This window comes from Dromaius novaehollandiae, chromosome W (genome assembly GCF_036370855.1).
Source record: "Dromaius novaehollandiae isolate bDroNov1 chromosome W, bDroNov1.hap1, whole genome shotgun sequence".
Lineage (NCBI taxonomy): Eukaryota > Metazoa > Chordata > Aves > Casuariiformes > Dromaiidae > Dromaius > Dromaius novaehollandiae.
In genome coordinates this window covers 54,638,812-54,663,113 of record NC_088130.1, presented here as the reverse complement: position 1 = coordinate 54,663,113, position 24,302 = coordinate 54,638,812, and the positions used below count along the sequence as shown (strand labels likewise).

The 24,302-nt window shown below is 42.8% G+C and overlaps 1 protein-coding gene and 1 long non-coding RNA gene across 4 annotated transcripts in view; one reads left to right on the top strand and one right to left on the bottom strand.

Moving 5' to 3' along the window:
- Positions 1-16,943, bottom strand: part of LOC112992467 (uncharacterized) — a 35,646-nt gene extending 18,703 nt beyond the window's left edge. The window contains exons 1-3 of one of the 2 annotated variants that reach the window (XR_003261535.2): positions 16,203-16,943; positions 14,850-14,988; positions 11,210-11,289 (exon numbers count right to left, since the gene is read on the bottom strand). This is a non-coding gene — a long non-coding RNA (uncharacterized LOC112992467). The remainder of the gene's footprint in view (positions 1-11,209; positions 11,290-14,849; positions 14,989-16,202) is intronic. The other variant, XR_003261536.2, reaches the window with a different exon arrangement.
- A 53-nt stretch (positions 16,944-16,996) lies between these two features.
- The window catches only part of LOC135323500 (growth hormone receptor), a 137,285-nt gene continuing 129,979 nt past the window's right edge, over positions 16,997-24,302 (top strand). The window contains exon 1 of one of the 2 annotated variants that reach the window (XM_064500557.1): positions 16,997-17,242. The gene's annotated coding sequence lies outside the window, so the exon portion shown is untranslated. Of the gene's footprint in view, positions 17,243-17,284; positions 17,524-24,302 lie in introns of those variants that run through there. The other variant, XM_064500558.1, reaches the window with a different exon arrangement.

Below are 24,302 nucleotides of genomic sequence, written 5' to 3'. Positions count from 1 at the left end.
GCTCAGACACTGATCAAATATAACTGGCCACAGTGGGACAGTGTTAGTGGACATGTGGGGCATAACTGTGATGGGGCAAACCTTCCTCGCTGGGAAAGAAGGAGCAGTGAACTGAATTACCAAAGCTGGAGAGCTAAATCCAAAGACAGTTGTTAACCTTAAAAAGCTCTCCTTCTAAGACCTTCTGCTTTAGCAGAGAAAAGCACTGTATACTTCATCATTCCCTCATGGTAACTGTCAAAGAGTTAATATAGGCCCATCATGTGGATTAGCTTTTGGAAGGGGAAAATAGGGAGATAACCAGCAACTGGCTGGGTTGGTGGAACAAGGCCCTCATCTGAATGCCCTACAGTTGCCTTGGTCACAAGACAGAGTCTGGCAGAGCTGCTCTTGTTCCACTCCCAGTCTCTGCTGTGATCGTAATCAGAGGTCACACCATGAACTTTGCTGAATTTGGAGCTCTGTTGGTATTTATCATTCCAGCAAACAGCATACTTGCTAGCCCAATGAATTAAGTAGCTCACTGGGATGAAGTTGCAACACATAATGTTCGTTACTTTATTGTGAAATAAATAAAAGTATTATGGAATAGCATAGATTATCAGAAAAGGCTATAGAAAACCAACATCCTCTTTGTCCCTGTGGGCAAGATTATCAGGTCATAGCATAACTTTAGAAACAAGGAGTTGTGAGACTTGCTAAAAATTACAGGTAAATATCAGCTATAAACTCCTTGTTATTTAACCAGTTTTGTGCCCTTGATTTGCCTGGCCCTAGTTATATGGTCAATTTTTCTTGCTTAGGAAATAGAGTAACTTAAAGAATGGGTACTATGATAGTTATGACAGTATTTCATTTCAATACAAACCTCAACAGTTCTGTCTCTGAAACAGAAAAGGGGAGCCCCAGCCTTCTGAAGTACACAGGCTTGATTTTTTTTTTTTTTTTTTTAAAGACAGACAGACATAGATAATTCTACATTCATAGAAGAAAGTAAGCTGTTCTGCTCTCTTTGCTGCTTACAAATGGCCAGTATGTTGCTAAACAAATAGCATACATTTGCAGAAATAAGGGAAACACTTCTCTGAATAGCTCATGGCATTAAAAATGTGTTGTTAGGTTGTTAGGCCAGATTATGGGAACATTGAAGAAAATTTTTTTTTAAATAACAAGAAAATGAGAAGCAATTTAAGGACAGGGAGAAGACTAGCTGGACATCTTAAAAAGGAGTTGCAAAGCAGTAAGAGATGCATCAGCATAGTAAAGGCAACTTTCAAGTCTGATGTCCAGAGGGACTTCCATTATATCCATAGATACCGAAGTATTTGGGGAGGGGAAAAGGCGTAATAACAATGAACTCAGCTGGCAGTAGTCAGAGGTGGAAAGAACAAGACTCTTCTGTAGAAGATAAATGAAACCTCAATATTAAAAACAGGAAGAAAGATAATTATCTTACCAAATTTGTACTTTGAAGGATAGTGATACAACACTTAGAGGATAAAGGATGAGTGGCCCATATTTGAATGCTGCAGAGAGTCTAGGAAATACGTACGGAAGAAAAGTGATCATCCTTGTTGAGAGGAAAATTGACCCACTACTCTTTGAGCAACATAATGATGATCTAGGTTATTATAGCAGGAGAAAGGACTAAGTGATTCAGTGCAACTACTCTACTGCTATCCATAAGAATCAGCTCATTCTCATCTGCTGTAATCGGGTGTAATTAGGTCAAAAATGAGCAAATGAGTATACTTCAGGCTTGGCCTGCCCACATTTGATTTTGATTTAGACTTAGTTCTGCAGTTTTATCTGCTTCACATGCCTTGAAAGAGGCAGTTCCAGTTTGTGATCCAGGACACTCTGCAGCTGTTTATCACTCCTATCTTAGCAAAAAGGCAAGATCTATGAAAAAAGCAGCAAGAGGAAACAAGCAGTAAAACTGTAACTAATAGCATTCATTAGCTCATTCTGCTAATAACTAAAGTATTACTTAACAGCAATATTTGTTTTCCTATTTAGCTTAATGACAAATGCTCCCATTAGGCTTAACTTTTACTTCTGTAACAATAACCAAGGTCTTCACTTTACTGAAAAAAGAAAGTGATGATTGCCACCCAATGGGGACAGATGGGGATTAGCCTCTATATAATAAATACTGTGTACATTTGTAAACCTAGTTCTCTTATTTTAGTAATTCCTGGCCAAACTGGCTTGGAAATATGATAGATATTCCATAAATGAGACTGGCACAAAAGTTCTTGTTTGTTTCTTTTTCCTCTATTCCCATTGCCACACGATTTCACTGTTCTCCACAGCTCTCAGCCCTGCTTTGAATTGAGTCCATTCTTGGACGTGGTATTCTCAATTCAGATCCAGTAAGTTGTAGAAAGTAAGCTCAAATGTTGCCAGGGAGCCATGTTTAATCACTTATCTCAGTGCTCAGAGTTGCACTTTCACGGAAGCAGCCTTTCTGCTTGAACTCAGACGCTGAAATCCTTGCTGCAGCTTCCCTGGATAGCGTAGCTCTCATAGGTATGCCAACGGGCCCGGTGGTGTGGCCACTATCGGTGCCAGGTGGTTAAAAAGCAGCAAATAGATTGAACAGCAGAGTTCAGAGCAATGTCTCTCTCCTAGCATTAGAAGTTCACAAGTTTTATTTTAATGATACAGATGAACAAGACAATTCAGAATATCATCAAATCCTTCTGACAAATATCTTCACTCTCTCCTTTCCTCTAACATACTTATTCAAATGGACCCTTCAAACTTCAATCTATAAGCAACTTGCAAAACAAACAAACAAACAAAAGCTTGAGAAGGGGGAAAGGAAGATCCTTGTCCCCTCCCTGTGCAATACAGAACAAGTCAACAGACTTCTGATAACAGAGGAGCCGATGAGCCAAAGCCCCATTTTAAAAGAACGGTGCTTTATGGTGCAGAGACAAATGATCAGACCAATGACCAGACAAGACTTTTTCTCCAGCAGGTCTCTTGGAATTTATAGTTTAAATACAAGAGTGGGTTGGGAACTATCATAAGGAGCTTCAGCTTCCCTGAAAATATAAAGCTTTTCTGGAACAGAGCTGTGCAGTTAAAACTGGGGAAAGAGAGAAGTGGGATCTGAGAATATTGGGAAAAATTTGGAAGGAATATCAATATAAATGTTAATGCTTTTATTTTACATGAAACAGGATCCAGAAAGCCAGGCTTGATGTAGGATGCAGTAAATGAAAGGAGCAATTGAGACAATGAGAACAGCTGCTCTAGTATTTTTAATTCCAACAGTCTACATTTGAAGTGTGATCTCCAAAAGCTGTGTCTTCATTGGGGGTGAAGGGTCTGTGGTTGGAGAACACCAGCTGGGAGGAAAACTGTCAGAAGCTTGCATAAAGCACCATTTAAAAGCTGAGTGCACTGGCTGAAAGCAGACTTTTGGGTTACACAGGCAGAAAACTGGTAGATGTTTGGACAGAGTATAATAAAAAAACCCTTGTTTTCACTCTAGTGAGTTTTAAATTATGGAAATTAATTAGAAACAGTCCAAGGAGGCAGATGACCATGGGTACATCTGTACTACTACATTAAACAGAGCTAGTCACAGATGGGCAATGCCCTAACTACATAGCTCTTGGCCATGGGTTTCCTCTGGGCCCTCATCCAGCACTTGTATAGCATAATGATTATTTCTGTGTGGTGTCTAAAATCGTGTGAAGGCTTCGGTTTCAGTCTGCCAAACCAGTGTTTTCATAGGTTGAAACTGAGGGCATGGGTTGCATACCTTGACATGAAGCATGCTGACTGTTTGGGGATGCAGAGTCTGCTGGGGGACTGTGTAAGAGCCAGACCTGGTTTAGTCATCTCCATACTGTCTACTGGGAGCAGTCCCTGCAAGTGTTATCCCCTTGGCGTTATTTGGGACTTGTTGACTCAGGCCAGATCTATGCCAAGGAGTGTGTTAAGCGGTGTGGGTGATTTAGGGCCCAGTGAGTGAGCTCATTGCCTGGTCCTGTTTTACTAAGCAGTACAGTGCAAGTATTTTCATTAAAACAGAGGGGATGGGAATCAGTACAAGATCAAAAACAGACTGGTGACTAAATATGGCTTTGCCAGTGATACTCAGGGAATCATGGCACAATGTGCACATTATGCCTATCAGGACCTCCAAATGCAATGACTGTCTTCTTTCTCATGTGGCACAGTTTCTCTCTTCCCCAACAGCAGTGTCCCCTCTGCCCCAAAACCACCCAGCTCCATCCAGCATTATAGTGCCTATGGCTTGCTCTAAAGGAGAGACTGCTGGAGGAAAGCTGAAAGACTTATTGGATAAAGGATTGTGCATGGAAATAGGAAGTGCTAATATTATTGTATACAATGTCAGTGCATTGGTGGAATACCATAGACAACCTCGATGGGTGCAGGAAAGGATTAATAAAATAAAGCTGATGAGGGATTTTTAGACAAAGTAAGTTTAGTTTAATTAAAAAAAGAGAGAGACAATTCACTGAACCTGAAATGTGTCATCTGAAATGAAGCTCTGATGAGCTTCAGCAGAATCCAAGACAGGGCTGGATTGCCGGGTGTCTGCCAGCAGCCAGACCCTTTGCCCTCACTAAGCTCAGCAGACAGACTACACCAGGGTCTGACGCTCTGAGACTGGGATTTCAGATGCTCTGACTCTAGGGCAGCCAGATTCAAAACATAGGAGCAAAGCACCTGGGGTCTCCACTCCAGCCTGAGCTTGGGATCTTGGGCAGCAAAACTGATATCACAGTTGATGTTCATGTGGACAGTTTTGGAATGACATTCTCAGAAATTCAGTTCACCAGAAATTTCGAAATGTTTGGGTTCTGGTCCAAATCAGAAAAAAAACAAAAGAAAAACAAGGGGGGGGAGGGGAAGAGAAGTGTTTCCAGGGAAGTGGAAATTCTCCTTTTTGGTCAGATTCACAACAGGATGATTGGGGAAATAAAGTAGAAAGCATAATTAGGGAAATCTCCATTCCTACTACAATCAGCTGTTGTAGCTGTCCCAGATCTGTCTCTGGCAGATTTGGGGAAAAAAAATATGTACGAGTCTGTCCCAAGATGTGAGTGGATTTACAGATGCAACGTATTTTACTGGAACCACTTGGACATGTACATACCAAAACTCAGTAATGCTACTGTTATAACTCTTGTTCTGCCAGCCCCAACCCGTCCTGCCCAGCTGTACATGACTCTGACTTTCTGCATGGATAGAAGTTGGAGGTTCCAGTCCTTCAGGCAGCTATGAAATCCCAGGATTGATGTTCCCTTTCTCCTCTGTAGTATCATAAAGATGATCAATGTTCTACAGATTATAGCTTCTATCTATAGATAGATAGAAGGCTTCTTTGTTATTCTGGAAACACAGAATATTAGAATGTATAGTGACTTCCATCATATTTCCCTGCCTTCAGGGAAGTTAATGATTTACTTCATACTCTAAATTAAACTTCAGGAACCCAAAGTAAATATTCCAGTGGCACCTCTATACAGATACTTTAGCCAGGCATGGATTTATCTGGGAGCAGAGGTAGAGACAAACAGAACTTTAACCCGGTACCATCAGTATGTGACAGAGACATGGCCCCAGCCATGCTGACCACCTCATCGTGCCCACATGGGCTACAGACACACTAGCTGAAAACTACTTTGAAGCTATGAAATGAAAAGGTTAAACTTATGAGAACAGGAAACAGCACTTTTGTGACAGCTGTTTTTTATTAAAGGAAGTGCATGTAAACCTATCATATAATAACTGTATAATGTAGTACACAAGAAATCATGAAGGTGATCTCTGGGGTGAAAGTAGATGGTGTTCTTGCTAAACAGAGTATATGCAAGTAGTATAAGTCTCTAAATGTTACAGGGCCCTTCTCTTGGCTGTGTCAGATGATTTATGGGATTATTTCTGTACGGGCTATTTCTAGATGTGGCCTATGTCAGAGGTTCCAGTTGGCTAGATATCTAAGCATCAGTTTACAAGTGTCAGGATCAGTGGAATTTTATCAAGTACAGTTAAAGGGAACTGGATAGGACACATCTGCTGGCACTTCATTTTGAGGTTATAACTGTTGTGGGGGTTTTTTTGTTTTTTTGTTTGTTTTTTTTTAAAAAAAAAGGCTAGGTAAATGTCATTGCCATTGAGTGAAGCCAGTTAAAACACGACATTTGCAAATGCCTTCAGGGACAATATCTAAGTGTACTGGTCTCAAGTCAACAATGATAGATAACTGCACAATTTGACTCCACCACCACCACAGTGAACAGAAACATGAGATTGGCATAGAAGTTTGAAAAAGACCTCTTCTCCTGTTTGGTCTCTCTGTTCTGAGTTTCTGCTCACCTGGTCAATAATGTTAAAAAAAAATCTTGTTCAAAGACAGAATATGAAATAAGCAACATGCTAAGATTTAATTTTAAACATAATGTCATATTCCATATGTATTTGATTATTTCAAGTTCACAAAGCAGATTTGAACACTTCCTTTAAATAAATAAAGGAATAATGACAAACCAAGTAAAAAAAAAAAAAAAAAAAAAAAGAGAGAGAGAGAGGAAATGCAGGAAATCCACAAGAGGAGCAAGAAAACTTCATACGTGACCACAGTAATGACTTAATTGACAAAACATACACTTACTTAGAATGATAACTCGCAGAATAATACTATTTGATATTAAAGGTTATAGCCTTGAACTGGTCCTGAATTCTAGAGTGGAGAGGAAGTCACTCTTGCTAAAAGTTTCTGAGTAATGGTAAAAGAAGAACTTATCTGCTACCATTATTAGACCAAACCACCCAAGCAGAGAATGTCTGGTATGGAAGCTTTTTGCCATGAACAACTTGCCAAATCATTCAACACATAAGATTAGAGAGTCATGAGTGAGTTTAACTGCCCATAGAAACTGTTAGGAAAGGAATACATCAGGACAGGGATTGATTAGCCAACTCTAAATTGAAAAACATTAGCCACCATTTTTGGTGCAGTAGAAAAAAAACAGAGGAGAGAGTCTCTTCTAGATGTGGTTCTAACCAGTGATGTGTAATTGTTTGAGAATATGATGGCAAAAGGCAACTTGGAGATGGTGACTATGAAATTATAGAATTCACAATCCTAAGAAAGAAAGTAGGCAAAAAACAAACAAACAAACAAAAAAAGTACCTGAAAGGAGACCTCAGTCAACTCAAGTCAAAGTTTCATGAAAAGAAAGTCAAAGGAAAATGTATTTAAGTGCCTGTGGCACAAACATAAGCTATCCTATCAAAAGAGAGGCCAGGAAAACTAGTAAGAGATGAGTTTAGGTAAACCTGAAGCTTTTAATCAATCTCAAATTCATCAAGTTCAATGTGGAAATTAAGTCAAATTTTAAAACATATATAACAGCATGAATGTATAAAAAGTCAGAAAACCATGACATAAAAATGATATGCAATTACAAAAGACTTCAAAAGGTAATGTGCATTAATAAGATGATGAAGAGCAAGGAAAATATTGCTTGTTATTCCTGTTCATTCAACATGGGGAGGAAGAGGGGCGGAGGAGGGGGGAACGGGACAGGACAGGACTATCAATTGATGATTCTAAGAAAGTCAGTGTATTTAAAACCTTTTTTTCATGTCAGCTCACACAAATGACTAGCAAAATTAATTGCATGACAAAGGGTTAATAGCTCAGTCTAGAATAGGGAAGGAACAGGATAAGAGAGTGTTAAGAAATGTTCTCAAGTCAGCTGGACCAGAATGACCTTGGCCTGGAATATTTTAAGAATTAGGTGAAGTAGTCAAATTAGCTATTGCTTGAGAATTCATGAAAGATTGGTAAAATATATAATATTAGGAAAGGACAAAAATAACAGCTGCCTTTAAAATAGAAGGGGAGAGGGCAGGGGAAGAGTAGCCAGGAAATAATAATCAATTTAACTTCAACTCACAGGAAAAAAATAGAAATAAATAATCAAACTATTTGCCAACACTTGAAAGATAGCAGGAAATTAATAGCATGATAAATAATTGGTTAGTACATATAATTTCAAACCAATTCTTTAATTTTGTGATAAGGTGGTGTTGCTGGTAGGGTCTAGAACAGTGCAAGTTATTAGAGGTCTAGAAAGTGTGACCTATGAAGAAAGATTTTTAAAAATAGAGATTGTTTGGCCTAAAAAAGAAAAAAGACTGAAAGAGATGTGGCAACACATCTCAAGCAGAGAAGAGAATAATCTGACTACTATTTCCACTGTGGATAAAAGAATTCAATAATTAAAACTGTAGCAAGAAGAATATAGGTTAGGCATTAAGGAAAACATTTTCTAATAATAAGTTTGTCAAGCTCTCATACAGATGGCTTGGGTAGATAGTGGGGTCTTTACCACTGGGAATTGTTAGAAAAACTAGTCAAGCATACATCAAGAATCAGGGACAGTTAATCCTGCTGTGGGACACATGAATGAACTATGTCAGGGGTAGGCAACCTGTGGGTTTTAACCATGTTTGGCCTCTGAGTAATTCAAACGCAGTTACTATGTTGAGGTTACAGCACACAATGACCAGGTTATGGGAGCTACTGCTTAATCTGAGTCCCTGCCTATGGAAAGAAGTCATCAGGTCCTGTTTAGACTAAAACCACGTGTTTTCCTGGAACCTAGCTTTATGTTCAGCTCGGCCCTGTTCCATGATGGCACTCTGGAGTCCCAAAGTAGATATTGTTGTTCATAGGAATCCTGCTCCTTGGCCTTTCCAAGGTATAGGGTATGCATCACATGGCTTCTGGCCAAATACTGTTATGCAGCTCCCTGAATCAGGAAGGTTGGCCATCCCTGAACTGGAGGACTCTTCAGGTCAATTCTCTATCAGCTGATCTTAGCCCTTACTGCCTTTCAGTACCATGTTATGTATGTTGAGAATTGTAAAAGTACAAGCATGTAGGATGAAATGACTTTGAAATAATTCTGTGCAGCAATTTCAGCCAGGCAGCAGTTGAGGACCAAAGGACATTCCATTGTGTGGATGGACAAACAAACCTTTTTCTATGAGGCAGAATGGGAACTCCATAGGAGATCCCTGACGAGGAAGGAGAGAAGGATTTCTGAGCAAGAAGGGGCCAAAGACATCTGCTTTTTGATTGCAAACTAATGAAGGTGTAATTAAGATTTCTGAAGAGAGAACTGTCAGGGTTTTGAGCTGGCCTTATCTAAATTTGTAAATAGCTAAATTAACTAGAAAGGGCTCTTGCCATGCTAGGAGTCAACTTCTTATAAAAGAATCCAACCTAAAAAGCCATATAATATTCCACTTCTTTGGAAGAAGACCCCATAAAAATTCATCAAATGGTGTTGTGGATGGAGTTTTCTATTCATTGGGTACATGTCCCTCATAAATCCCATTTAGACTTGTATTGTGCCATTGAACAATTATATTAAGAGAATTTAGGTATTTTTGGATAAGCCTTAATGCACACATAATGTAATAAAGCCTAAGTAAACTCTGCCACAATTTAAAAAAATAAAAATAAAAAAAGCAGTTCAATAAAAACCCTGCATAGCTCAATAGAAAAGTCTGGGAGATGAACATAGGGAAAAAACTGGGGCGGGGGGGGGGGGGGGAGTTTCTCAATGAGGATAACAGGAAAGCGCTTCAGACATGTCTGGTTGAGGATAAGCAGGAAATTAAGAGAGCTAAAGGTGAACTTGAAGAGCACCTGGCTCAAAATGACGCTTTTCATGTTCAAACTGATAGTAAAAAGCTCTTTAAACTCATCAAAAGAAGGAAGTCAAGGAATTAGTGGGACTGCTTCATGACAAAGATAACAAGAGCGCTCAGAGAAGATTAGGCCACAGTAAAGAAATTTAGTGAATCCTTTGTGTCAGTCTTCACTGCCAAAGATGTTGGGGAGATTCCTGTACCCAGTGCATCCTTTGTAGCACACAGGTCAGAGAAGCAGTTATAAACATATACATAAAATATACATATACACATAATGTATATAAAATATTATTATAATATAAATAATATATGTAATTTCATATAACATTTATAAAAATAAGTAGCATTAGTCACAGGAAAACCATCATAAAATGTGGGAACAAAGCGTTTATGCTCTGGGAATGAAGATGTAAAATACTTTGAGAAGCAAACCACTCAGGCCTCTAACATGCCAGAACTTAGGAAGCTAAGTACAGGAAAGCAATCCAGGAAAACCCTATTTCAATTTCTTACATCTTTGAGATGCTTTAGACGCTAGCATTTGAGGCAGAAATGTCACTGGACTCCTAAACTTGTGCTACTAACAGAAAGAAGTGAAATGGAAGGCATGTAGGCGTAGGAAGTGGTTTCAGGCCCTGGATTTCAGTTTTGCAGATGTGCATGGTCACAGTGTTCAGATAAACACTGAAAAGACTAAAGGTGGGATTCAGTCATCCAGTGCTATTTTAGATGCCATAGAGTATCTGAGTTATACACAAGGTGGTGGCAGATATGAGACAGTACCTCTGGGCTCAAAATATCACATCACATTTACTGCTTCAGTAAACATCTGTCTTGGGTGATGAAGGTGAGTGGGCACCAGAGTCGGGGCACCAGAACCTCTGAACAGTAAACTGGGACAAGTAGGCAGTTCCAAAATACATTCAGTGCTCACCAATGCTGAGCTAGCCAACACTGCATGAAGCTGTCTCCGGGTACTCTCTGGAGCTTGCAAATATTCAAATCTGCATATTTGGTATTTAGACCTTCTGAGAGGAAACATCTAGTGGAGCAGGTCTTATGCATCTATTACAGAGCAAAAGAGTGCAAAAATAAAGCTATAGCACCCAGAAGTTCCCAGCAAATAAGGACCAGTCCTCAGGTATTCACACAGTATGCTATTCCAGAGCTGATCTAATATCACTGAAACCTTGAACATAAGATTATTTTCTGATGTCTGCTCTAAGATCCATCAGGACAATACTTGCACATTACTTATCTTACAGTTAGTTAATATTTTTCACTGTTCATTTGCAGTAGATCTTCTGGCTAATGTACATGGAGGATGCAGGATAGCCTGTGCAGTGCTGGAAATAGGCTAAGACACAAGCTTTGAAATTTTTTGCATCAAAAAAAAAGGACACTGAATACACAAGTGGCTGATGCCAAAACTTCACTTCTAATCTCTTCCATCTCCCTTCTTCACAAACAAAGAGAGCAAAATACTTACATTGTCACTTTTCTTCTCCCAGAGAACCAGCAAGTCAACTTATTCATTACAGAGTCTGATAGGTCTTCATTTCATGTTAGCTGTGGATAACAAGATAGATGCCTTAGAAACAAAAGAAAGGGAGAGCAACACACTGCAGGCTGTAGCAGGGTGTCTTCATTTTCCTTTCTCACTTTGCCTGTGCCTTCCTCTTCTGCAAGCATATTCATATTGATTCCTTGGAGATTATTTCCTTAAAGAAAATTCTCTGTATCCATAGATATTTGTTGGTTACATAATTATTTTACTTTCATGTGAAGTATTCAGGGGAGCTTTGTCTCTGCTCTGTCTGTAGCTTCAAAGGAAGTAACCCAGACAACCCACAATCTAAGATTTTCCACATAATCAGAGGTTGAAAGCAGAGCTGCTATTAAATATTGTTTTTATTTTTGCATACAGCAAGCACCATGCATGCCCAGCTCTTGACACAAGTCTGATTGTGGTCAGAATATGCATTTTATTAGTGTGGCTTCTCCTCAAGGCAAGTTATAGTGTGCCACAACAAAATAACCTAGATGTTATTTTTTTCTGCAACTTGATTTATGGAAATTAGATTAAGAGAATGCTTCTCTTCTTTTACCTGTTCTTATGTGTTAAATTAACAGACAACATCACAGAGATGAAGTGAGGAAAAAGGAGGCACTAACCTACACACCACACAGAATTTTCACTTGTTCCTACCCTATGAACAGAAATTTCAATGAAATACAATCTGTGCCTAAGAGATTGATGTATTCTCCAAAAAGGTCATCACCAACCAGTGGACTTTTGACTGAAATGTTGGGCTGGTTTTCTGAGAAGTCATGACATAGTGGGAGCTGGAGAGGAGGGGGAAAATGACATTCCTCTGAACACCATCCTCTGTCTTACTTCTACAAGACCAACATGTTCCTATTACAATCTCCGTGTTTCCCTTACCATCTAAATGCAACCAGTTAATTAGAGAAAGATCTTATACTAGTAATAATAACAAAACATAGTCTCCATTCCTGGAGGCAAGTAACAAGTGAAGTGCCACAGAATCTATACAGTTACCTGTCCTATTTAACAACTCTGTTGATGGCCTGGAGGAGTTAGAGTGCATTCTCACCAAGTTTGCAGATGATACTGAACCGGGAGACCAGTCAGTATGCTCAAGGGCAGGGCTATCTTCCAGGATCTAGACAGGCTGGAGTAATGGGCTGATGGGAACCCTGTGAAATTCTGCTAGGACAAATGCAAAGTCTTGCCCCTGGGAGGGAAGAAGCACATGCAGTGATGAAAGCTGGGGACTGACTGCATGGAGAGCAGCCCTCCTGAAAAGGACCAGGTGGACTTGATAGACTGCAAGCTAAACAAGAGCCAGCCCTGTGCCCTGGTAGCATTGAAGGCCAACAGCTGGTAGATCAAGAGAAGTGATTATTCATTTTTACCTGACACTCACGGGACTGCATCTAGTGTACTGCATTGGGTTTTGGCTGCCAAGTACACTGTCAGGACACTGTCAAACTGGAGCGAGTCTGGGGGGCCACCAGGATGCTCAGGGCTGGGGCACCTGCACTGTGAGGAGAAGCTGAGGGACTGAGGCTCCCTTATCCAAGAGAAAGGAAGGCTTTGGTGGGCCTCGGAGCAGCCTTCCCGCACCTACAAGGAAGATACTGAGAAGACGGAGCCTGGCTCTTCACTGTAGTGCATGGCAGCAGGACAAGAGATGAAGCATAACTTGAAACAAGAGCAGCTCGGACTGGATATAAGAAAAACCTTTTTTCCCCATGAGGACAGTCAAGCTGTGGTACAGGCTGCCCCAAGACATTATGCAGTCTCCATCCTTGGAGATTTTTCAGACCCAGCTGGGTAAAGCCCTGAGCAACCTGGTTTGACCTAGCTGACCCTGCTTTGAGCAGGAGGCTAGAGATCACCTCAAGTGTCTTACAGCCCAACTTCTTCTATGATTTTATGTTAAACATAAAGCAAACAGAATAGCTAAAACCATGATTTAAGCTGCAGGTAAGAATGTGGAATATGAACAATCTCCTACATTTTTTCATGCAAATTTGGAAAATAAAAATTGTTTTTGTATTTTCATATAAGCAGTTCCTCAATCAAACACATTCATACTCACTTAAATTGTACACAGTATGGAATTCTGAACTATTAAGATTAGCTCTCAAAGCCTAAGGTCTAGTCTAAAAGCTCTGCAGCCAAAACAACAAAAAAGTCACTTTGTTGTTTACTTCCTTCTGGTATAGACAGTACCAGCCAAAGAAAACCTTTGTGTAGCATGGCCCCTCCATGGGGAGCCCATTATATTGATCAAGAAATGCATACACTCACATAGTTTCGGTTGGCTCTAGGAAACTTGTCACCTGTTAAACCAGATAGCCAGAATTTCACCTGTGTAACAAGGTGTATGGTTAGGATAGACCTTACTGATACAGCTTCCTTTATGCTGCACAAGCTGAGATGTAGGCCTGTGATTATGGTAGGAATTCACAGACAGTCCTGCTGAAAGAACTGACAATTATGATATAATGTGCACCAGACTGTGATGCCTGTAGCCAGTTTAAAGCAAATGGAGCCTCTTCCAGATGAAGGAACTATTATGAATAGAGCTGCTTGAATCCTATTTGATATCAGGTTGATATACATTGCATTATACGCCACAATTATAACAAAAAACAAACACAGATTCAGTCAATTTGTCTACTGTGCCTGGCTCCATAGCACGACACTCAGAATGGAGATGTTTCAGTATGGGTATGTTTTGAATGGATTGGAGTGGTAATGGAGTACCTAGAGAAGCTAATGCTTAATTATCTAATGTTTGTATGATTGGACATTTTGCAGAAAAACAATGTCAGAAAAAAAACAGTCAGAATTTAGTTATCTTTACTGAGTACGTGCAAGTCAGACTTGCTTTTACAGGCTTTACCAGAGGGAATCTGGAAGAGTGATAAGACAGTGTAAATGAAAAAATATGAAAGCTGAAATACATAAACATACATAAAATTATACATGGTTGGAAAGGTAGATGTTTCCTAACAGATGTTTAAAGCATATAATCAATTCCTCTATTTTTGCTGAGCTAAAATTTAATAGATTTATACTTTGCAGGATACCAAATTCAGACATTCTGAAGCTGACTTTCTGTTAATAATTAAAATGGTAGCACAGACTAGAAGCACAGAATGAGTGTATCACAAGATCCCCCCCCAAACCATCCTCCAATGAAACTGAGGATACTAGTTTATTTAAAAAAAAAAAAAACTTTTGTCATATTTTTTAATAATAGAGAAGCCAAGACATCACTGACTATATATTATGTTATTTGCTTTTATTGGAGTAACGAAGAAAATTCAAGATCTTTATCGTACAGACACATAGCGCGCACACATCCTTGTGCTTTTGCAACTTCAGGACTAGCCATATGTAGTGTGGAGACTCTAAGCCTAATTTAGGGGCATAGTTCTAATTACTTTAAAAAAAATCAAATTAACATGTCTTTTACCTTTTGAGAATTTACTTCACAAACTTTCAAGCCCCTTACACCTCTGTACTGATAACCATCACCGCTCCAAAGCACCTTTGCCATCCCAAGCCAGGAGCCCAGATCAGCACTTACCTTCACTCCTACTCATCTTCCAAACCCTGTCCACATCCCCACGAGCTCACCGACTAAAAATTTGGGCTATTTTGCCCAAATCTTGTCTTGTTGGCTGTAAACAGTGTTTGACATTAATCCCAGTGAAGCTAAACCACACCTGCAATATGAAGAAATAAAAATTAGTATTTTTTATCATAGTAAACACTAAGTGCAGGGAAGTATAAATCAGGAATATCTAATGAATCTATTAATGTATTATTACCTACACTTCTTCAAACATATAATAAGGGAGCAGTATTTTCCCTGATTTATCTAACTGGTATTTTAGATGTCCAATTGTTACTGCTACCGGGCTAATGTAAAATTTTTTGAAATAATCTCAGCTATATTCTTAGATATTTTATTCTTATTATCTTATCTATTCTCAGATATATTATTCTTATAGGAATCTTCTGTTAAACACCACCATAAACTTCTCTAGGGCTGGAATACAAGTCTTCCTCTCCTGACAGAGTTCTCTAACCACAAAACTACAGGGTCAGGATCAAGTTTGTGGTTGCAATTTCTAGCCCTATGAGTTACTAATTATGTTCTATCATACAGCTTTATAGCACGAAGTAAGAACGAAAGGCCTCAGGAACAGCTGCTAGGTTGGTAGCACAGGCATCTCCTGGGAGGCGCGGATGTGAATCCCCTAACCAGCGGTAAGAACTGAAATTCCATGTATGTTACATGAGCATGCTATGTCACTGCTCAAAACTGTTGAGAGAATATAGAACCCCACTTTCATGTTTTTTTGAAATGACAAAAAGGCAAGAGAAGGTTCCGGTGTAGGAATGAAGAAAGATGCACCTGTGTGCTCCGAGCAGGGCGAGGTTTAAAGCCTCATAATACCTCTGGCAGATGGTTATTGACAAGTTAGATTCCAGTTTCCTGGTAGCTTATGTCAAACTAAAATTGATGAGGTCAAATCTCACTGCCCATCTAGCCCCAGCGGCACATTTTTACTCCTTCGCTTGGTCTGGTGCTCGCGTGACTGGGCAGAGCGCCAGCCTGGAGTGACAACCTGGCTGAAGACGGATGGCTCGGGCTGCAGGTTGGTTCCTCAGACACAGCCGCTCCCTGAAGCCAGGCAATGCCCCGCCGCACAAGCGCAGGTGCCGGCGCAAGGGACAGGCAGCCCCAAGTTGGGCAGCACAAGCTGCCAGGAGCTGCACCCTCCGGCCACTGCAACCCGACAACCTCCCTGCGGTGGCACAACCGCTCGTGCACATTGAGCCAGAGCGGGGAACCGCATGCGTCACGATCCTCTCTTTTTCTGGGTTAATTTCTGGAGCCGGCCCTGCATCGGGGCTACACAAGCGTGCTTACTGTCACGCTCCCGCCACGCTGGCTTCTCTGGTCCGGTTGCACCTCTGCCGCCATGCAGGAAGGCGGATGCTGAGCCAGCAGCGCAGGGGAGGCTCCTCCGCAGGGATGTCACAGACCAGGACGCCACTGCTGGAGTTACTTTGCAGATCTGGGTCTCCCTCTGCTACTTCATCAAGGTAAACGATGCCTAAACAAAACCGAGTGGTGGACCTACGCTCATCTGGACTGTCTTCGCTCCTAAGGCGTCTCCCAAGAGGAATCCGTGTTATTGCAAGAAAAGCCCACGGAGCCACTCTCCTTTCTCCCAAGGCTCATTCCTGTGCTCGCCGTACCCGCCCGCCGGAGGGGGACACCCGGCCGCGCTACTCCTTCCCCTCCCAGCCGTCACAAGGCACCGCGGCCACGCTCGGGTCTCCCACCCGCTCCACGGCGGCACCGCACCGCGCTCTCGCCCCAGGCGGCCCCGCCGGGCCGCGGCCTCCCCCGCCGGGCCCCACCGCGCCCGCGGCCGCCGCCGCCGGGGGGCGCCCTCCGCGGGGGGAGGAGGCCGAGCGGGGCGGCCGGGCCTCGCCGCCCCGCGCCGGGGCCGACCTCGGCGCGCGGAGCCGGCGCTGCCCCGCTCCGCGGCCCGCGGGAGAAGCCCGCCCGCCCGCCTGCCCGCGCCGCGGCGGGGCGATGCCGTGCAGTAGCCGGCGCCGTCCCCTAGACGGAGCCGCAGGGCGCGGCGCGGGCGGCAGGCACCGGCCCGGCGCGGCGGCGGCGGCGGCCGAGCGGCGCTCCCAGGAATGCGCGCAGCCTCCGCCCCCCGCCGCCAGCCCCCTCCCCTCCCCCGCCGCCAGCTCCTCGCGACGGACATGTTCCCCCTGCGCGCCGCCGGGCCCGCGCCCTGACCCTCGCCGCGCCGGGCGGCCCAGGGCCAGCGAGCTGCCGAGCGGGGCGCGGCGGCCATGGGAGCAGGCGGCGGCCGCTGAGCGCCCCGCGCCCGGGCGGGCGGGGCGGGGCGGGGCGGGGGGCTCCCGGCGCCCGGCTCGGCGAGCAGAGTGAGTCCTTGCCCCCGGCGCGGAGGGGGCGCGGGCGGGGGCGCGAGGGGCGGCGGGGGGCGCGGCGCGGGAGGGCGCAGCCCCGCCGGAGCCGCCGCGGGCGCCTGGATGCGCTCGCCGTTCCCGGCCGCTGCCTCCGCAGGAGTTGCCGCCGGCCCGGCCGAGGGAGCGCGGCGGGCGCGGGCGGCCGCTGGCGGAGCCGCTCCCATAGTCTCCGCGCCCGCGGGGCGCCCTGCCCGCCGCCGCCGCCAAAACTTGGGGGAAAGTTTCCGCGCGAGGCGGTGAGTAGCGGGCGGCGGCTGCGGGCTCCTGCTGGGGGGCGGCCGTGTGCCGGGGGGCCTCCGCCCCCCACCCCGGGAGCCGGAGCGGGGCACCGCGCCGCGAGCGACGGCCCGCTCCCGCTACCTGCCGCCGGCCCCCGCGGAGGGGGCGCCCGCCGGCGGGGAGGGCGCGGGGCCGCCGCCCGCGGAGGGGCAGCGCCGCGCCCGCAGGGCCCCGGCCCCGGCCCCGGGGGCGGACGGGCTGCAGGCGGCTGGGCGGGCTGGGACGCTGCGGGCGGTGAGGGAGAGCTGGGGGAGACGGGGGAGACTTGGCGCTTGGAGTTTTCGTTAAACCGTGTTCTTCAGGGAAAGCGCGTTCTCTGCGCGGATTCGCATTTCGGAGGAGACCAGAGCTGCCAGCGTCGTCGGTGCTTCCTGGTGCCGCGGATCGGGTCTGGGTATCTCGTGTGTGTGATTTATCCCAGTTTCCGCGATGCCCCCTCTTCCCTTTTCTGTTTTTTTTAAACTTTCCGCGCGGTGGATGGGGGATTGATTGCCTGCCTTAGTGTGTGGTCTCCTGTGAGTGTGACTCGGGAAGCGAAGCCGAACAGAGTGTTTTAAAAACAAATATTGCAAATCAGATATGCTGAACATACGAAGCAGAAGCTGTTAGTGCTAGAATAACGAGCGTTTTCTCACAAAAAATCACTGTGATAACTGTGAGTTGTCACAGGGCTAATTCCAGAGCTCGGGTGCGTGGACGCACGTTGCAGTCGCTTATCTTTTCGGCGAATATCTCGTTCGGAACATAGTGTTCTATTAACTCAGTATATTTAGTCATTGCTTCAATTTCTTCCCCTTGTAACTAGAAAACAGGCATATTTGACCATCTTTCTGGTTTTGGTTAAATCAGAAATAATCAAAATAATAATCGAAAAACTTGGCTTGAATTTGGTCCCATCTTACACATCCTGTGAACCTTCAAGCAAGTATTTACTGATGAGAAGAATTGCAATTAGACACCAGGTAAATAGGTACTTAAATCTGAAAGACTTAATTATAGGATAGAGTTGTTTAGTCATGTCAGTAGTGAAAGTGCAGTTGGAAATGGAATCAATAAGAGCAGATTTGTTAAGTTTTATGGGAGATACCAGTGTTCATTTAAAAGATGCTATTTTAAATATTGAGATTAGAGCAGATTGTGATTGAAATGTTTTGTGGTTCTCAGTGATAAATATGAATATTACTGAAAGCTGTTCAGAACAGCTTAAAGTGTTTAAATAGGAATGCAGTGTCTCTCAGTCTCGTGTTACTAGAGTTACAACTTGCTGTCTTAATTAAAACATACTAATGTCCTGTATTATAAAGGATGTACAAACAAGACAGTTCACAACACTTTCCTGAGGCATTGTTTCTAAAATTGACAGAAAATGGTGGCAGTAGTATGCCAAATTTATGAAAGTAATTTCTGAAACTCTAATGTATAGGGAGGTCATAGATAGCTCGTAAGTATTTTGGAGCCTGACTGGTCAAGTATTGTTTTTATTACTCTGAGCTGTTCCCTTGTCTCCTGGCGTTGACATGTCTGCACAGCACAATGCAGCGCCATGCAAATATATAATCCTGGAGGCCCTATAGCTGCTTTTTTTAGAGGTGTTGCTTTGTAGGGCCCTGCAACGCGGCAGTACTGCTCCCAGAGTAAGCTTGGGTGTCTGCACAATCCTGGTTGTGTGGCATAGACGTAGAGCTTGATTTCGCACATTTTTATTAACAGAAGTAGTGTGTGTTATCGTCTGTGGTCACTTGTGTCCATTTCCAGTAGGGAAAATTAAAATCTTTGATGGTAATTCCCTTATTTCCAGGTTGGTACCTTTCTTTTCTGCGATCTGGAGGCTGAGGAAGTGTAATAGACGCTGGTGCTTTATTGATTGCATAACTTCTACTCCTGGGGTCTTTTTCCCATGACTGTTTGTAAATTCCTGTGGATATATATACACATTAAAGATAGGCCTTGCTCCTATCAAAGGAAGCTTCCTTTTGCTGCTGTTTTTTTTTTTTTTTTAAACAAAGCAAATATTTATCTTAGGCTGCTAATGGGAGCATCAAGCTGAATCCTTACAGCATTGTATATCTTATTTGAAATATCAGATCTTCTTGGAGAAAATAGCTGTGAATATTTGTCATTGAGGAAGTACAAGGGGCAATGGTGCTTTTATATTTTTTTTTTTCGAAAAATGTTTTATCAGGCAGATGACAACAGTTTTATTCGACTGAGTTGAAGCACTGGTAATCTTAAGTTAGCTGTCTAAAAGTTTTCAAGGCATTGCACATGATAAAAATGATAGTAATATCAAGAAGAGAGAATAAAGGTAGTGGAGAACGGAAGGGCAAGGGTAACAGCAATGCAATAGCAAGCCCACTCGGTCCACATGGGAGTCCCTGAATGATGGGATTGCTAAATGGTTGGGTTCCTTTTGACTAAAAGGATCTTGCAGATTTTTTTCACTGCATATTGATCTCATGAAAAGATGAATCCCTGGTCCAGCAGAATTGCGGTGGTAATTCCAGGAAGAAGACAGTGTGAGGAAAGCAGGCGGAGAGGCAGCGAGGCTGCCGCTACAATCGTGGTGAAGGCGAAAGGCTGACGCAACAAGATACTAGATTGGCAGGAACAGATTTATGTCAGAACTTGAAGGAACATTTTGTGCTTGGATTGTTTACCACAAGGGAGATCTTTCTTTACTGTGTATGAGTCCCAAGTTGAGTTCCTTGTGTGAGGTGGGTGCTTATTTACACATCACTTTAATTTGCGGGAGATGTAACAAACATCATCCTAACAAAGAGCTGGTTCTCAATGTATGAGAAACAAATTTTCCTAGTAAATTGTAAAGGCCATCTCCTGACGGAGACAGATGTTTTCCATATCACGTTTGCTGCAGATTATGAAATGAAAATGCACTTAAGCATGTTTTTTTTTATTGACCTTTTAAAAAAAATGTTATTCTGTTGAAAGGAAAGTTGTGGCCTGAAACTCTGGTTTTTTTTATTGATCATCTCATAAGTTGATATAAAATTTGAAAACCCTTCGAAGTACCAGAGTGTCCTGCAGTAAGACGGGACTTGCTGTCCTGCCTAAACCAGGTAGCATTCCTGCAATACCTTACTGCTAGCTGAGCATTTCAGAGGTAGGATATAATGCAGGTATACAGGCATCTCAAATGCTTTCTATCGAAGAAAAAAACTGCTGGGAAACATCCTTGTCCAGTGCTCCGATTGGAGCATTAACGACCACTGATGCATGAGACAGTTGTATTGATAAGTGTGTGGGTATGCATACACACACACACACACACACACACACACACACACACACACACACACACACACACACACACACACACACACGCGCGCATGAAGTTCAAAGCAACTGTTTCAGGTGTGAGGTTATCCTGCATCATTTGTTATCAATGTAGTGGATAGCTAAACAATCACAGCAGTAATTAAACGCTCTTTGTTTACATGAGTTTTAAAACTCGCTCTAGCCATCATGCTATATATAGTCATCATGCTGATCACATTCATATTAGTCTTTTGACTTGCCAAAAATCCCCCAATCACAATGCAAACATCCATATCTTCTAAATCTTACCTGTTTTTATAATGTTAACACTGAATTATTAAGATACATTACTTGTATTCGTGTAATGATACAGAGTGCAACTAGTCTATTATACAGCTACATGGCAGAAATAGCGATGTTTTGTGGAAGGGATCCAGTGAGTAGAAGGAGAAGTAACAGAACTGTATGGAGAACTTTGGAGATGTGGTGGAGACAACACACTTTGGGGAATGTAAATGGGAGGAAACGGAATTCTGATGAACTTAAGAGAAAATTTTAACCTCTTTGAATTAGAAGGTAAGCACAGCACCCCTTCTTTTGAGACAGACTAGGCATTTAAGGTGTGGAAGGAATTATACTTTCCTGCCTCACCTTTTCTGTGGTTATTTACAGAGATGCAAAATGTGTGAAAAATACTAGTAGAGTATTGCAGTATTAGACCTGTTAGACCTCTGGATCAGCAGAAATCACTATGTAGGGTATATAATGTGGGATATCAGATTTATAATGTTTGAAAAGGTGGTACTGCACCAGTTTTACACGCATTAAGATGAAAGGTTTTGGACTGTGATTACCTAATAAAGCTTTGCTCATAATCCTAGAACAAATATTGTGTATGAAGACATATTATAAAAAAGAATAAACAGTTGCTTTTGGGTACTATGTGAATATTGGAGAATAATGAAGATGGAGATGCTTAAAGTTTAGCATTTAGAAAGCTGTTCAAATACAATCGTAGGTCCATTGCAGTTTTCAAACTCGTTTTTAAATGGCCATTGCAAACATAAGGTAATATTTCAGATGCTCTAGAGGGTAATTTTATGCAATAGTTTGTCAGCAGCTAACACTAATAACTGTGTGGAGCAGTAGGGCACAGTTTAGCTTATTAATAACAGTTTTGTCTCCTTACCATCAGGTTGCATTGTTCAAGTGATCCAATTGAGTTTTAAGTTTTACTGCCTTAGGAGAAATGAGAGTGGTAAAACCTGGCCCTTCAGTGGTGGGGGAGAAATCCTATATTCAGAAGTTGTTCCAGCACAGTGCTAGGTGTCAATTTGGTTACACCCTGGATTATTTGATATTGCTGTGCTGGGCAGTCTGATATATTAGTTCAGTATTCCAGCTTTTGCAACGGTGCTGGCTAAGGTCTGGCCAGCCTGGCATTTGAGCAGAAGAGAAGTATATTTGCCTATTCTTGTTCAGGTAGAGATATCTAAGGGCTGTTCCTAGTCTTGAAAATCTGCTGTGCTGCTGAAACACTAGGTTCATTTAAATCCCAGCGAATTGGCTGCACTTTCTGGTAGCTCTCTAGGATGCAATGCTGGTAATCTGTAAATAGAAACCATACATATGTTAGTCCTGTGAACAAATATCTATGTGTCTGGGCAGTGTGCAGCAGTTTTGCTTTTTACTCTGTACATGGTTCATCTTTACAGCCTTCTTGATCCAGCTGAACAACAACTTTTGTATCTAATGGAGCTTGGGGATCGGATGTGGATGGTCTGACTGTGAGATACAGTCTATAGGCCAGGAGAAGCAGACTGACAGAACTGACAGATTTTATTTCAACTGAGTTAAGGGAGCATGTTTGTCATATTTTGCTTTGCTGCACAAACTGCATGCCTACTGGAATTCCCAGCTGCTTTCAAATGCTCAGGTAGCAGCCAAATTTCTGGTATTTTCGGTTTGGCTTTTTTTTGACCCGCCTCTTTCATGCAGACATCGCAATTTATATCAGTATTACCCTGAGAACAAGTTAGTGTAGTGGGCTTCCCATTATCGCATGACTGCAAATATTGTTTTAAGCTGGTACTGAATGCTTATTAAGTTGTATTTGCTCAAGAAACACAGTTTGACCTTGCTTAATAACTTAGAGTTGTTCTCTAAGAACAGAAAAAAGCCAGAACTGTTCATCCAGAAAAGCCCAAACTGTTTGGTGTTTTGACTGTTCATGAGATTGCTTGTCGCTTTCTGTGATGCTGTAAAGAGTGAGTGAGGAGGAAAGTGAGATTGATAGCGCAGTGTTCTCCATGAGGCTGTTTTCCTTCCAGATTGTGGTTGTTGCCCTTTTCTTCATACAAGTTGAAGAGGCCTGAGTGCAATTACATTTGGGACAAAACTGCATCTATTCTGCCTAGAGTAAGGAAAGTGTGGGGTGAGGACAGAGAAAAGCAATTAGAAGTAATGAGCTGGCATATCTTTGGATTCAATTGCTTTTTATGGTTGAGGCTGGTAATGGGAAGAACAACTGTCTTTGTTTAACTGTCTTTGTAAGAATAAGAAACAAGTCCAGAGAATGCTATGGGACTCTTGCTTACGAAGGAACCCTCAGAAAAACTATTGTTTTTGAAATTAACAGTTTGAACTGAAGCACAGAGCAGCTCTAAGGGCTAAGTCAAATGTTATGTAAACAGTGCAGAACATAGTGTGGTCAGGGCTCCTAGGCTGCACAAGCCCATCTGTACTTAAGAGTGCCCACGGATGAAACCTAGTTAGCTGTGCTCAACTTGGGGCTTTAGTCTTTCAGAGAAGCTCTCAGGAATGATTTGCAGCATGCTGTAGGAAATCCTACCTTTTTTTTCCTGAATTCCTGTGCAGAAGTTCTTGGCTCATCAACATGTGTAACCGAAGCACACGCAGCCACAAATTTCCAGACTTTTTACTTGTGCTTGTTCCAGCCAGTTCTAAACTGGGCCCAGTACGTATAGATGAACCGTTCTTGCTCGTGGCTGCAAAATTACTGCAATAAGATCAGAGAGAACGAGAGATGGCATTTGGGACTTTTTAGGTGTGATTTCTGACCTTTTAGAGAGCAGCAGTGAGTCTCAGGGAAGAGTTCGTTCATGCTAGGTGGTAGCACTGCACAGTAGAGATTCTTGTTACTTGATATGGTCACTGCTGGCCCCCTGTAAGCAGGCCAGTTGTCCTGGTGCAGGACAGCTTGTACTGCAGGGAAGAATTGTGACCTGGGGTAAGGAGAACTCCCTGTGAGGAAGGCTATTTTTGTGGAACCATGTGGAGGGCTCTGATATATTCCAGCACTAAGATGCATTTAACAAGGGTGACCATATCAGTTTGGAAGACAGTTCAGAAGAAGCACTCACTTTTGTAGAAACAGTCTGCACCTCTTCTTCTGCCGGTTCATCATTAAGGGTCTTGCTTGAATAACTAACGTACTTAA